The following is a 15,943-nucleotide window of genomic DNA, read 5'->3' as shown; positions in this document are numbered from 1 at the left end:
GGGAGGGGATGTTGTTTACAGATCTATCTTGTGGGATCATGTGTAGATGAGTTACAGGAGAGCATGTGCAATAGAAATACAAGGTAAGCCATAAAGTAACTTTATAATTTCTAGAAGCCACATTATAAAAAGTGAAAAAAGGTTAAATTTTTTAAACTGTGGCAAAAAATATATAGCATAAATTTACCACCTTAACCCTATTAAGCATATAGTTAAGTAGTGATCAGTATATATTATTGTGCAATAGATTGAGGTGACATTCATTTTAATCTTATAGCTTACATAAGTTTATGTATCATAAGTATTATCATTTCGACATGTAATCAATATAAAATTATTAGTGAGATTTTTAAAAAGTTTTAAATTAAGTCTTTAAAATCTGCTGTATACTTTTTATACTTATAGCACATTTCAATTTAGGCACTAAATTTTCCATGGAAATACTTGATCTCTATTTAGACCTTGTAAAATCTGCAGTTGAAAAAGCAAGTGGTTCCAAGGAAGTTTAAAAGTTTTCTAACGATGGAATTGTCAGTTTTCAGACTGAAATGAATTAACATTAAAAATCCAGTTCCTCCGTCACACGAGCCTCACGTCAGCTACTCAAGAGCCACGTGTGGCTAGTGCCAGTCAAGGGTTTCTAAGAGAATGCTTTGGAAGCAGTAGCGTTATTACTCTTTGGAATAGCAGATGGGAGGAAATGGGAAGTTTCTCGACCTTGACCAGGACAATGACTGCACTCATCCTCAGAGCTGATTGATGGCTCCTGTTCCCCACCAGAGCATCAGCCCGCCCACCGCACCCTGGACAAGGGGCACACTCTCAGCTCTGCATTTTTCCCATCACACACTAGGAGTGGCTTCTGCATGAAGCTGCTGACCCAGGCTAGTGAGGAAATTGGACTGGAAGGGGAAAAAAAAAGACTTCAGCCCCCAAATTCAGAATCACCCCGCTTATTTTATCACTGGAAGATCATTTCAACAACTTCCTCCAGGAAATTGCAAAGGGAAGTCATTATCCAAAAATGGGGAGGAGATGAGCGTCCATGTGAAGCCCAGATGCAATGTGCGGGCAGGCTGGGGGCAGGGGCAGGGTTTCCTGGGTCATTTAACCAGAGTCCTATTTTTAAAGTTTCCTTTTCCACAATTATTTGTTGACCCTAATTGTTCCCATGCCCATGAGATGCAGCCCTGGACTTCCTCTTGCAGGCCAGCCTGAGGGTCGGGGTGGGGGTGGGGGCTCCCTCTAATTGCTTGTGTCCTGCCTTCCCCCAAGTCTCCAGGGCAGGCGGGCCTATTCCCACATATGCTTCCAGAACCATCTTAATAGAGGACAGCAGCGCCCAGCTGACGACATATGTTTAGCCGCTTGCCGAGGTCGGCCAAGCGTGCAATATCACGTTACATGAATGGGAAGGTCAGTCCCAAACAAGCTGCTTTTTACAAGCTCTGGCTTAAGGATTTGCTGCTAAATAGGGCTTACATGTGGGGGTGGGTGGGTAATGGGCTTCTTGTGGAGCCCCGTTCTCTGCGTTTTGCATTGATTAGAAGGTTTCTGGTCTCCCAGGACAACGCTCCATTTTTAAAAACGCCTTTGCAGCCACTGGGATTCCTGGACCCAGGTCAACATCTGGGCCTGGAGCAGAGAGAATGGGGGTTCAGGTCTTCTGACGTCTGGGGAAAGCCGTGCTGTGGCCGGAGTGTCAAGGGTTGGGGGAGCCACAGGCCTCTGCTCACTGGCCCAGGCACTTATGCTCCATTAACTCTGCCCAGGCCCCAGGGACAGATGGAGGCGAAGGAGAGATGGAGAGAGAGGGAGGGAGAGGGGGCAGGGAGCTGTGACTTTTCTCACCTGCCCAGCTCCCAGAGGGAGGGAAGAGAGGGCTGCCACTCACCTACTGGGGCCCTATAGCCTGCCTGGCCCATGAAATGCACCTGCACAAACTCGGCTCCAGAAACCACCAGGGAGAACGGCCAAGCCCTGCCTGGAACCTGAGCAGTCAGCCAAGGGCCTGGAGAATATTCCAGACGTAAATCAAAATGGCATTCAGGCGGACTTCCTTGCTGATCCAGGGGCTAGGACTCCATGCTGTCAGTGCAGGGGGCCCAGGTTCCATCCCTGGTTGGGGGGCTAGATCTCATGTGCTACAACAAAGAGCTGGCACAGCCAAACAGAATTTAAAAAAAATTTTTTTTTTAATGGGATTTCACTGATGGTCCAGTGGCTAAGACACTGCACTCCCAATGCAGGGGAACCAGGTCTGATCCCTGGTCAGGGAACTAGATTCCACATGTTGCAACTAGGTCCTGGTATAGCCAAATAAACAAATATTTAAAAATAAATAAATAAAAAATGGTATCCAGAGTTCCTTTTCAATAATAATGCAGACGAGAGCCTTCCCTGAGCTCCGTCTGTGGCCTAGTGCCGTGCAGAGTGCCTCACAAGGACAAGCTATTTTCATCCTCTACTGCCCAGTAAGGTCAGCACTGCTACTACTCCCATGGCAGAGCTGGGAAATGGGAGCAGATATAAAAACCCAAATAGCAAAAATAAGGTTGCTTTAGCCAAGGTTCCTTTCTTTTTTCCTTTAAAAGATAAAAGGGGCTTCTTAGAAAAGCTAACAATACAAAAGTGAGGCAGATAAGACTTAAAAGTTCCCCAAGCTGGTGACTTGTTCCTGCCCCCGTGCTGCTGACCATGTGGTGACCATCATGTGTGCAAGCGGAATTTTCAGTAGCACATCTTTTCTTTTTTTAGTATTCATTGATTTATTGTTGGTTGTGCTGGGTCTTCACTGCTGCACTCGGGCTTTCTCTAGTTGCGGTGAGCTGGCGCTACTTTCTAGTTGTGGCACCCAGGCTTCTCATTGTGGTGGCTTCTCTCGTTGCAGAGCACAGGCCCTAGAGTGTGTGGCCCTAGTGGTTGCTGTGCACAGGCTTAGTTGCCCAGTGGCACGTGGGATCTTCTCGAATTAGGGATTGAACCCTCCTGCATGGGTAGGAGGATTCTCAACCAGTGAATTACCAGGGAAGTCCAGTAATACATCTTTTATTCATTCAACAAACATTCATTGAGCATTCAGGACATGTCAGGGATTATGTTAAGGGTGTAGAGAAAGTGAAAGTGAAAGTCACTCAGTGGTGTCTGACTTTTTGCGACCCTATCGACTATACAGTCCATGGAATTCTCCAGGCTAGCATACAGGAGCGGGTAGCCTTTCCCTTCTCCAGGGGATCTTCCCAGCCCAGGGATTGAACCCAGGTCCCCCACATTGCAGGCAGATTATTTACCAGCTGAGCCACAAGGGTGTAGAGCAGGGGTTTTCAGCCTTGGCACTGCTGACCTTTGGGGCCAAATAATTCTCTGTTGCGGGGTCTATGATGTTTAGCATATCCTTGGCTTAGGGGATGGATGGTCAATACCATCCAGCCCCTAGTAATCATAACCAAAATGTCTCCAGGCATTGTCACACATCCCCTTGGGGCTGAAAGCACCTTGATGAGAACCTCTGGTCTAGATAGATGTGGCTGCAGGTGGTTCTTTGCTTGGTCTTTTCCTTAGCACAACATAGTGGCATCTGGACGTTTCATCTCCAACATTCAAATTTTAAAATAGCTAAATTATGCAAATGGTACAAATTTTAAAAGTGCAAAAAAGTGATGCTGGGAACAGTTAGTTTCCTCTCATCCCTGTCCTCCAGTCATGCAACGGGCCCCATCCCAGCGACAACCACTATTACTGGTGGGTGGACCTCAAAGAAATTGTTCATATTTATTTGTTTCTCACCAGCAAAAAAATGGGAATTTCATATGATTTAATGTGTAATTCCAAGTTTCATATTAGGAGACACTGTGCATATATAAATGTGCACATAAGTAGACTCTTCCTATTTCTTTTTTTATATAGATGATAGCATGTTATTTGCATTTATTTCACTCAACAATGTATCTTGAAGATACCCTTTCCCTATATTTTTTTTTTAAAAAAAGTCTTGCTCTCTTTTTAAGAACCACAGAGTATTCTGTTAAGTGGATATTTCCTTATCTTTTAACCAGCCCCCGCAATAATACAATTAGATTGTTTCCAGTCTCTTGCTACTGGGAACAATGCTGCCAAATCTACCCTTGTGCGCACATTCTGTCTCACAAATGGGGGTGTATTTGTAGGATAAATTATTCGGGGTGGGATGGCCATGCCAAAGGATGAGCGTCTTTTTAATTAAGAAATCTATTGCCTAATTGTCCTCCATAGAAGTTGCGTCAGTTCATACCCCAAGTAGCCTGACAGGTGTCCAATTTGACACCGTGCCTGGTTTTCAAGCCCACAGAGCAGTGTGTGTTCGCCATGGCTCAGGCAGGAGCGATGATGCCAGGGGCAGTCTGGGAGATGCAGATTCTCTTGATGAGATGCCAGATCCAGCTGTATCTCCTCCAAAGAAACAGATAAGGACAGAGCAGTCCCCTTCTCTGCAAGCAGCCTCCCAGCCTGGAAGGTGGTGGGTGGAGGAGGGGGAGAGGGAGCTCCATTTTCTGGAATGGAAATGCTTCCCTTCTTTCCAGCTCTGCCTGCTCCCAGACCCAAGAGACTAGCTAGGGGTTGGGAGGCGGGGAGCATTCAGCCTCAGGCCCCCTTCACAAAGCATCAGGTAGAAGACATCGTTGACGCAGTTGTAACAAAAGTGCTGTTTTTCAGTTGCTAAGTTCTGTCCGACTCTGTGTGATCCCATCGACTGCAGCATGCCCGGCTGTCCTATCACCAACTCCCAGAGCTTGCTTTAACTCATGTCCTTTGAGTTGGAGATGCCAACCATCTCATCCTCTGTCACCTCGTTCTCCTCCTGCCCTCAATCTTTCTCAGAATCAGAGTCTTTTCCAGTGAGCCAGCTCTTCACATCAGTTGGTCAAAGTATTGGAGCTTCAGCTTTGGCATCAATCATTCCAATAAATATTCAGGATTGGGTTCCTTTAGGATTGACTGGTTTGATCTCCTTGCAGTTCAAGGGACTCTATAGAGACTTCTCTAGCACCATAGTTCGAAAGCATTAATTCTTTGGTGCTCACCCTTCTTTATGGTCCAACTCTCACATTTGTACATGACTACTGGAAAAACCGTAGCTTTGACTATACGGACCTTTGTTGGCAAAGTGATATCTCTGATGTTGAATATGCTGTCAAGGTTTGTCGAAGATTTTCTTCCAAGAAGCAAGCGTCTTTTAATTTCATGGCTGCAGTCACCATCCACAGTGATTTTGGAGCCCAAGAAAAGAAAATCCATCACTACTTCTACTTCTCCCCCTTCTGTCTGCCATGAAGTGATGGGACCAGATGCCATGATCTTGGCTTTTTAATACTGAGTTTAAGCCAGTATTTTTACTCTCCTCTTTCACCTTCATCAAGAGGCTTTTTAGTTCCTCTTCACTTGCTGCAATTCGAGTGGTATCATCTGCATATCTGAGGTTGTTGACAAAAGTTTGTGTCACCAATTGACCATCATAAGGTGGCTCGAGCATCAGAAAGGGATGCTTGTCTACCAGGATGGCACATCATTTAGTCGTCACTACTAGGCTAGGGATGGACAGCCCAGTGGCTGGTCTTGGGAATCAGTTTGGCAAGTTTAAATTTTGTTCTTGGACTTCCCTGTTTAGGCCTCTGGGTGTCAACTGCAAGGAGTATGTGTTCAATCCCTAGTTGAGGAGCTAAGATTCCCTCATGCTGCACGGTGTGACCAAAAAAAAAAAAAAAAAAAATTCTTTGACACTCTTTGTGTTAAATTCTTTGACACTCTCTGTGCAGAAGGAGACGTCTGATTCCCTCCACTCGAATGTGGGCTGGCCTCAGTGGTGAAATGATGGTTTGTGTCTTCTGAGACTCATGCAAAATCACATCCCCAGCCCTCTTCCTCCTGATTGCCTGCTCTGGGGGAGATCAGCTGCCATGTTTGGAGGATATTCAAGCAGCCTGTAGAGAGGCCCTCATAGGGAGGACTGGAGACTACTCACCACCCACCAGCACCAACTTGTCAGCCATAGGAGGGAGCCACCTTGAAACCAGATCCCCAGTCCCACTCAAGGCTTTGGATGGTACTGCTTTGTCCATCTTTTTGACTGGAGGCTCAGATGATAAAGAATCTGCCTACAGTGCAGGAAATCTGGGTTCGATCCCTGGATCAGGAAGATCCCCTGGTGAAGGAAATGGCAACCCACTCCAGTGTTCTTGCCTGGAGAATTCCATGGACAGAGGAGTCCATGGGGTCACAAAGAGTCAGATACAATTGAGCGACTAACACAGTTTCAGATAATGAGATAAAACCCAAGTAGGTAATGAATGTCTGTTCCCAGGATGGTCAACTCTGTGAAGAGCCCTGCTTATCTGCATCTTTTTTCTTGGCTCCATGTCTCCCATCCCTGCAAGGAGGGAGAAGACCTCTTCAAACCATGATGAATGATACAGAGAGATTCTTAAATCTTCCATGAGGTTAACACAGAGGCAAGGTGGCCAGTTACAAATCAACAGCATTCAGTATGATGTACTCCCCACCCTCCCCAGTAACCTTCCACCGTGTGTCCAGAGGATATTCTGTAACCTCCTAACCCAGCGGTTAAACTCAGGTCTCCCACATTGCAGGCAGATTCCTTACCAGCTGAGCCATAAGTGAAACCCAAGAATACTGGAGGGGGTAGCCTATCCCTTCTCCAGCAGATCTTCCTGACCCAGGAATCGAACTGGTGTCTCTGCATTGCAGGTGGATTCTTTACCAACTGAGCTATTAGAGAAGCCCATACTGTAACCTCACTCATCGTCAACTGTTTCATTTGCAAAATGGGTTGATAACCAAAGACACAGAGTGGGCCCAGAGAGTCTCCAGAAGTCCCTTCAAGCATTGAGCCCCAGGTGTCTATAAACCTTAACTCACTCATCCTCCATGCATGCATCCATCCGCTCAGCAAACTTGTGTTATATACCTACCATGTCTCAGGCACCATGCAAGGAGCCAGGGATACGAATGAGAACAAATCAACATCACTAGGGTCAAGGGAAGCACAGCCAGTGGGAGAGACAGATGGACAGACTGACAGGTACCACTTGATATCTTGGGGATGTGACAGGGCTGTGGAGGTGCAGAGACACACAAGAGTGACTCCCGTGTGGGCCATGTGCACCTGCTGCTCAGGGACCACAACATCAGGCACAGTGTGCCAGGCTTCTACTTCCCAACAAAGGGTAGAGTTGGATTCAGAAAGGCGCAGGTTGTTAAAACAGATACCTGGGCCTCTCTGGTGGCTCAGTGGTAAAGAATCTGCCTGCCAGTGCAGGAGACACGAATTCAATCCCTGGTCCCAGAGGATCCGAGCAGCAACCAAGCCCATGTGCGACAGCTACTGAGCCTGTGCCCTCAGCCTGGGAGCTGCAACTACAGAGCTCGTGTGTCAAAACTACTGAAGCCCCGTGCCTAGAGCCTAGAGCCTGCGCTGTGCAACAAGAGAAGCTACTGCATTGAGAAGCCCCATGGGCTGCAACTAGAGTAAAGTCCACACGTAGCAATGAAGACCCAGCACAATCATAAATATATAAATAATAAAACAGATGTTCTGGCAACCTGTTTGGACACATGCACTGTATACAGCCCAAGTCATAGAGGTCCATTTACTCTTGGAACTTGCCACGTTCCTTCCTGCCCCAGGACCTTTGTATGTGATGCTTACCCTCTGCAGAGATCACTCCCACCTCACCCCCTTCTCCCAGTTCAAGCAGTGATGAGCTCCTAGTGATGAGCTTTAGGTCTCTGTTGAAACGCCTCCCTCCAGGGGCTGCACGTCTTTCCCTGCATTCTCTATTCAGCACCGTTTGTTTCCTTCATAGCACTGTCCTGTTCTTTCTTTATATATGTATTTACTTGGCTGCACCAGGTTTCAGTTTCAGCATGCGAGATCTACTTACCTGAGCAGAGTCTTAGTCACTAGACCACCAGGGAAGTGCGTTTATGGCACTTTTCACAACTGTAATTGTGCTCTTTTATTAGTCCCTCCCACCATGTTCCCCATTAGAATGTAGGTTCCACCCATGAGGTAGGGGTTGTGTCTTGGGCACCACTGTAACCTCAGGGGCAAAATGTGTCCAGTACTGAAATAAAAAGTGTTGGGTGAAATAATGAATGAGTGTATTAGTCACTATATATTCTTGATCTCGTTTAATCTTCACATCAGACTTTCAAGGAACTGTTGGCCTCATGATCGCCTCATTACCCCACACCATATCCAGACCCCTATGCATGACTCTCTCTTCCTGGGGAGTCAGATCTACCCATTTTGTGCTCAGAGAAGGTGGTGTCCCTCTGGCCTGGCCCAGGGTGTGAAGTGAGGATGCTTAAGATGTGGACTCTGGTTCAGCCCTGGTCTGGGGTGGGGCACCAGGCCCTGCACATCTATTGAGTTCTCCAGTGATGTGCAGTCTCTGAACCACACCTTGGGTCATAAGATCCTAAGGAGTTTCTGGGAAGAGTTTAACTCCCGATAGAAAGAGACCCACAGGGACTTCCCTGGTGGTCCAGTGGTTAAGAATCTGTGCTTCCACTGCAGTGGGCATGGGTTTGATTCCTGGTCAGGGAACTAAGATCCCACATACTGCAGTGTGGCCAAAAAAAAGAAAGAGACCCACAAAGAGAAGCTGTCTTTTCTGTTGTTATGCAGGCACACGCTTTTGGAAGCTGCTGCAGCAACTGTGATTGGCCACAGCTGGCCACTTGGGACAAAACCAGCATAAGGAGAGAGGGGGAGAGAGGAGAGTTTGCAACACCTTGGGCGCTGGGCTTTGCGTGACATTGCAAAGCTCCTTAACAACCCCAGAATGGCTCGTATGGGACAGTAAACGATGGCTTCTTTTTTAAAGCCAAATTAAGTTTGGGAGTCTTTTACTTGCAGCCCAGAGCATCATGACTGATGCTATAAATGGACAGGATGGTGTAGAGCAAAAAAGAGCAACTGTGGAACTCCACCATTCTGGTTACTTATCTCTGCCCCCTAGTGGCACTGATTAACTTCACCAAGCTTCAGTTTCCATGACTATACAAAGGTGGTTGGGTTTTTTTTGTTTTTGCTGTGCTGGGGCTTTGTTGCATTACACAGGCTTCGTGGATTTAGCTGCCCCAGGGCATGTAGGATCTTAACTCCCCAACTAGAAATCAAACCTGGGTCCCCTGCATTGGAAGGTGGATTCTTAACCATTGGACCACGAGTGAAAGTGATAGTCGCTCAGCTGTGTCTGACTCTTTGCGACCCCATGGACTGTAGCCCACCAGGTTCCTCTGTCTGTGGAATTCTCCAGGCAAAAATACTGGAATGGGTAGCCATTCCCTTCTCCAGAGGATCTTCCTGACCCAGGGATTGAACTCAGGTCTCCTCCATTGCATGCAGATTCTTTATTGTCTGAGCTACCTGGGAAGCATTGGACCACCAGGAAAGTTCCCAAAGAGTTGCTCTGACCATCAATAAAAGAAGTACATTTGCTAGAATCCTCTAGCACAACACTGTCCAATAGAAATAAAATGCAAACCACACACATAATTTTAACTTTCCTAATGGCCATATTCAAAATGTAAAAAGAAACAGGTGACATTAATTTTAATAATATAATTTATTTAACTCAAGATATTACCATTTCAACATGTAATCGATAAAAAGATTTGATATTTTACATTTTTGAGTTACAAGGTTTTTGAACTCTGGTGTGTATTTTACACTACAGTGCATCTCAATTCATACCAGCCACATTTCAAGAGTCACATATGACTAGTGGCTGCAGTATTAGCTTAATTGTAACACAAGGCTAGACTCATAATATTGTGGCAAAGTAGGATGACTTCATGTTGCTCTTCACATGGGCAATGGAAAGGAAGAGACTCTGAATTTCTAAACACAGTAATTCCCATGCTGGAAGTTGACCAGTGATGGAGCTCTGCTGCTTTGGATCAACTCTTAAAATCCTGGGCAACTACTCTGCTGCATGGTCTGCATAGAAAACCAGCAATGGGAAGAAGACAAATGATAACAAAGCATTTCTCAGCAGTATCACCTGAGACCAAGGCAGTGACTCAGCCAAAGGATTTTTTATTAAGTGACTGCATGAATTTCATTTAGGGAGTCTCTGATTCCTTCCTGCTTCTTAAATGTGATGTCTCCTCCTCAGTACTCTTCCATGGTTCCCTTCTTTATTTTGGGTTAATGTAGGGCTCCTGGGGCTTCTAAACTCTCCCAGAGCCTGAACACATTTCCCTTTATGCAGCTCAGTCTTCCCTTTATCCTGTTTAAGTCCAGGCAGCCTCAGGCCAGATCTGTGGGTCGACAGGAAGGAGGAAGAAGAGGTACACGATGGGGCTGAAACTGAGGTCTTGGGCAAGAGTGGGTGGAGCCAGGCTGGCTGAGATCGCAGCCATCCGCAGCAACATGTCACAGTCCTGATGCTCACAGAGCATGTTCATGCACGTTATTTTACCTGGTTTCTGCAACAGCTCTGTGAGGTAATGAGGTGGATGTTCATTGTTTTTGTCTGCCTTGCATTATTTTCTCATTTCTGGTAAGGGAACCCCTTCCCCCACTTCCTTCAGGAGGTTGTTCTCTGCACTCTCCTGGTGTGGTTCTGATAGGCATTGCCAATCACAGATCCTCACTCTGCCCCAGGGAGGCTCATGACCCAGGTCAGGCCAAACTGATTGCCCCCTTCCCTATGCAGTGACCGACCCTGGGAGTGAGGCATGTATCAGGAGTCTGGCCAATCAGAGCCTTTTCTGGGATCCTTTAAAAAAAAAAAAATATATATATATATATATATATATATATATATACACTTATTTGTCTGTGTCAGGTCTTTATTGTAGCATGCATGTTCTTTTAGTTGTTACATGTGGTATCTAGTTCCCTGACCAGGGATCAAACCCAGACCCCCTGCATGGGGAATGCAGAGTTTTAGCCACTGGACCACCAGAGAAGCTCCCTCTGGGTTCTTTATATATTGACGTGAGCCTGGTTAAGCTGTGAGGATATAAGAGTGACAGCTGTCATCATCAAGTCTTGAGGCAAGTGGAAGAAGTCTCTTACAGAAAGAGAGCAGGAGGCCAACTTGCAAGAGAAGAAGAGATGAGAGAGGGAACGGGAGAGGAAAAGAGGAAGTGACAGCTCCTTGGAACCCCTAGAACCAGCTACACCTGAAGCTGGCCCCACTATTTATTTTCTTTCATGTCATGAAGCTTCCTGGGATCTTATACTTCAACCAGTTGGACTTAGAGTTCCGTCACATGCAATTAAAATAGTTCCAACTAATATAAGTAAAGAATAGCTCCTCCATTGCATGGGTGACAACACTGAGGCAAAAAGGCTAAATAGTGACCCCAGGCCACTTAGGATACACACCCAGGATTTGAGTCCACTCACTGGGCTTTTCACCCAGTGCTCTTCCTGCTACAACCCCTACCGCACTTAGTCTGTATTAGTTTCCTATGGATGCTGTAACAAATTGCTACAAATCTAGTGGCTTAAAACAGCAGAAATATATTCTTTCATAGTATGCGGAAGTCAGAAAACAGGACTAATCCACTGGACTAAAATCAAGGATCTTATTCACTCAGGAGGCTTAAGGGAGAACCTGTTCCTTGCCTTTGCAGCGCTGACGGCTGTGGGCGTTCCTTGGGTTTGTGATACATCATTCCAGGCTCTGCCTCTGTCCTCGTTGGCCTCCTCCTCTCCTGCCTGTTCTTGTCTAGTCTCCCTCTGTCTCTCTCTTACTGTGATGGCATTTAGGGTCCATCTGGATAAGGTTGGATGATTTCCTCATCTCAAGATCCTTAACCACATCTGTGAGGACCTGTTTTCCCCAATAAGATAAAATTTACAGGTTCTGAGGATAAAGAGCTGGCATCTTTGGATGGCTTAATATACTGTCTGGGCTTCCTAGGATTTAGTGCATAGCCATGATGAATCAGTCCTGGAGAAACACCTGTCCAGAAACCTGTCGTTCAGTCTCCCCAGCCAGATGGTTAGTCACTCTAGGGTCCGGTCCAGCCCCGAGTGGCCCACAGTGGCTGGCGCAGGGCAGGTGAGCATAGGAGTCAATCCTGTTTCAGTGCCATTTCCTCCGGGTTGAGCACTGAAGATCGGGTGTAGAGGAGTAATATACCTGCAGCCAAGGTGTTTCTCTCTTTTTTATGGACTCTTTTCTCAATTCTTAAGGCAATGTCTGCCTTTCACTCTAATTTTCTATCCACTAATTTATTTTTAATTGGAAGATAATTGTTTTATCTTATTTCCAACACAATTGGAAGGTTATTGTGTTGGTTTCTGCCATATATCAACATGATTCAGCCATAGGTATACCTATGTGGCTGTTCACTTAATTTTGCATCTTTTGGTTGTAAGAAACAGTCACCACAGCCAGCCCACATAATGGGAGTGTATTATTACGCAGAGCTGCGTGGAGGGGGGCTACTCTGGGAGTCAATGTGCCTGGGCTAGAATCCCGATCCTGCCATTTCCCAGTTGTGAATCTTGAACAAATTAGTTACCTGCTTGGAGTCTACGTGGGGATGCTAATGGTACCTAAGGGCTAGGGTTACAGGACAGTGAGTGAGAACCTTGGCAACTTGGCGACTAGCACAGAGCGCTCAGCAAATCTTAGGCTATTATAATTGCTACAAGGAATCCGCATCCACCTCTCCCTTTTTGCTATAAAATTATTGTCTCAGTTTATAAATGTTAAGTATTATTATTTCTACCCAATAGGATCTGAGGGTTATAAAATGACTCCTTTGGTGCTTGCATCCTCAGAATCTTAGGCTGCACACTGGCTCTGTTGCCCAGGGCCCCGACCAACCCCAGAGCATCCTTCCAGTGTCTGCCTCCACCCCTATCTGCACGTTCTTCTCAAGGGGAGAACCTGGGTTGCACTTGGCCCTGGTCTGAGCAGCTCTGGGATGGGGAGGGTTAGTTGGGGTCATGATTGGGGGTGAGGCTGGGGGGTGTGGTTAGAGGTGGCAGACTCCGAAGGTGCAAAACTTGGTCTCTTCCCCAGGGCAGGGCCAGAGATGGGAAGTGGGGGCAGCGTAGAGCCATGCCATCTCTCACCTGTGCTTGTCCCCACCCCTGTGGCTGAACTGTCGCTATTCCTCCGCGAAGCTGGTGTTACCCTTCCTCCAGCCCTCTACAAAACCTCCTGATAGTTATCCTCATGACCCTTGTGGTGGTCCTTTGCGGAGCATACTCTTCAATACCAGCATGGGGATACAGCTTTGCAAATCCTCAGTAATCTCCGGCATCTTTCGTGTTTCTGTCCTGTTTTCTCCAACACTACACCTGTAGCATTCCCTGAATTGCAGCTAACAGCTGTGCAAGTGTTAGTTGCTCAGTTGTGTCAGACTCTCTGTAGCCCTGCCAGGCTCCTCTGTCCATAGAATTCTCCAGGCAAGAATACCAGAGTCCGGTAGCCATTTCCTTCTCCAGTCTAATCACTGCAGAGGTGTCCTCTTTGCCAGCGGCTTAACTCGTTTCACAACACACACACGCACATACATACCCACACACGCGCCCTCAGTCTATATTAAAGATAATGAAGCTGACGGTGCACATCCAAGGCCAGGCTCTGAGCTGGGTGGTTGACGTACAGGACAACCGTGCCATGCAGCGGATGGCATGTGGCCCCCATTGCCCACACAGGTGAATAGATCCAGGGAGCAGTGCTGGAGGCAAGATCCCAGAGCACAGCCGTGCACTCCCTGCCCCAGGGCTGCTCTAAAGCAGAGGCTGAGGTCTCTCACCCTCAGCAGCCCCTGGAGCGCATCAGACCCTGCCTGGAGGGCTCCTTCTTGTACCATCATTCTGCCCCAGGCCCATACCTCAGAGTCCAGCCTTTATTTGTGCACCCAGAGGGCAGAGCCATCCTGGGCCCATTCTGAGTCTAGTTTGAAGAAGGACGCTGGTGTTTATAATGCTGGAAACATTTTCCCAAACTTCAAGCAAACAATTAGGGGCACATCCTCGAATCTTCCAGTCCCCCACCTCTCCCCAGTCAGAGTCAGGACTGCTCATTGCCATCCCCTGCTGGAAGGTGGAGCTGGAGGGCACCCACAGACAGACTGCCACGGAGTCTCCTGAACCTGGAGACCCCATCCTTATGCTGATGGAGAGGTGGTGCCAAATGACACCTGTGTCCCTCCCCAGACTGGTGGCCATGGGTTGAGGACATGGGCTCCTTGAATCCTCTGCTATCACAGCAGCATCTTCCTCAAAGGGCTGCAGGAGGTCCAGTGGTAACTAGTTCTGGGCAAGCCTCTAGTGTGAACAAAAGGACAAATTGGCAGAGGGGGGGACACAGCTGTCAATGTGGTGCCTTCCATCACTGTCTCCGGTTTGCACCTTTCTTGGTCTGCTGGTGACTGGTAGGACACAAAGAAACTCTCCAACATCTTCAGAAAAGGAGCTGTTTGGAAATAGGATACTCATTGCAAGAGGCCAAGTCCCAGGAGGCCAAGGTCACAGGGCTGAGAACCCTGGACGAGGTGTGTCTCCTGAGGCCCTGGGAGAGCGATGGGGCCCTTGTGCTGTTAACTTGCTCAGTCGTGTCCGACTCTTTGTGACCTCATGGACTCTAACTCACCAGGCTCCTCTGTCCCTGGAATTCTCTAGGCAAGAATATTGGAGTGAGTAGCCATTTCCTTCTCCAGGAGATCTTCCAAACCCAGGGATCGAACCTGGGTCTCCTGCACTGTAGGCAGATTCTTTACTGTCTGAGCCATCAGGGAAGCCCTGACTTTGTAGTTATCCCCCCAGCACCTGCCTGCCTCCCCCTCCATTGAGGGTAGGTCAGGGGAAGCTTCCAATGGGTTCGCAAAACCATTTCATCACTCTAGGGTAGTGTGGATATTTAAGATAGTCCATACCCCTGCTCCCACCCCAATCCCCTGCTTTCGGAGCCCTTTGCTCCACAGGAAAACTCTGCCCCCTCCTGGCTTAGAGGGACTGGCGCAGCCGACAGAAGGGTTCAGAGCAATATGAATTTCACTAAATCTCAGCAAGAGGTTCACCGAAGACCAGAGAATAAATTAGGGAGAACAGAGCTGGGAAGACAATGCCATGGGGTGAAATGAAGAGTTTAAGATACCCTCTTCACTTCATGAAATGCACATAGTCCCTTTGGGGCAACAAAGCATCATCGCAGGATGCTGTTGGGCATAGACTGTGGTGTACAAGGCTCAGAGCATCTCTGGGGTCAGGAGAGGGGTAACGCCGACAGATAATATGGCCTCCCGAAGTGAGCCTCTTCCTAAAGGTGGGGCCAAGGCAGGAAGCCCCTGCAGCACAGTGAAGTTCTTGGGTTGGAGGGTGAAGCAGGCAGGGCTCTGTGTGGGTTCTGTGCTCCTTTGTCCAGTTTCAACACCTTCTGCACCTGTGTTTTTCTGCACGTAAATCAGTCCAACAAGAAAAGCAGGTGTTGCTGGAGATTTCACAACTAGCACAGAAGCTGCCCCTTTCCAGGGACAATGTCAGTGAGAAGCGACTTTTGGAAGACTCTCCAGACTTTTTTCTCCCCCTCCCCACTTAGAAAGGAGAGCCTCTTCTGCTCTCTGTGCGGCCACCTATGCATCGTCTGAAGGGTGGGGTACAGGGAGTAAAGGGGTAGACAGTGTCTTAAGGCTTTTCTGTGATTCATGACACTAATTTTCTTCTCAAGGAGCTAAAAGCCAGAAAGTGATACAAGAAAAGTATCTCCAGATTTCACCTCTGAAGGACCAGGTGATGCCTGGTGAATATGCTAAAGACTTGACGGAGGCTTCCCTGGCGGCTCAGTGGTAAAGAATCCACCTGCCAAGGTAGGTCTTCCATCCCTGGTCTGGGAAGATCCCACATGCCATGGTGCCACTAAGCCTGGGAGCCAACCACTGAGCCCAGTGCCCTAGAGCATGT

Source organism: Ovis aries, chromosome 13 (assembly GCF_016772045.2).
Source record: "Ovis aries strain OAR_USU_Benz2616 breed Rambouillet chromosome 13, ARS-UI_Ramb_v3.0, whole genome shotgun sequence".
Lineage (NCBI taxonomy): Eukaryota > Metazoa > Chordata > Mammalia > Artiodactyla > Bovidae > Ovis > Ovis aries.
Note: the sequence above shows the minus strand (reverse complement) of the source record.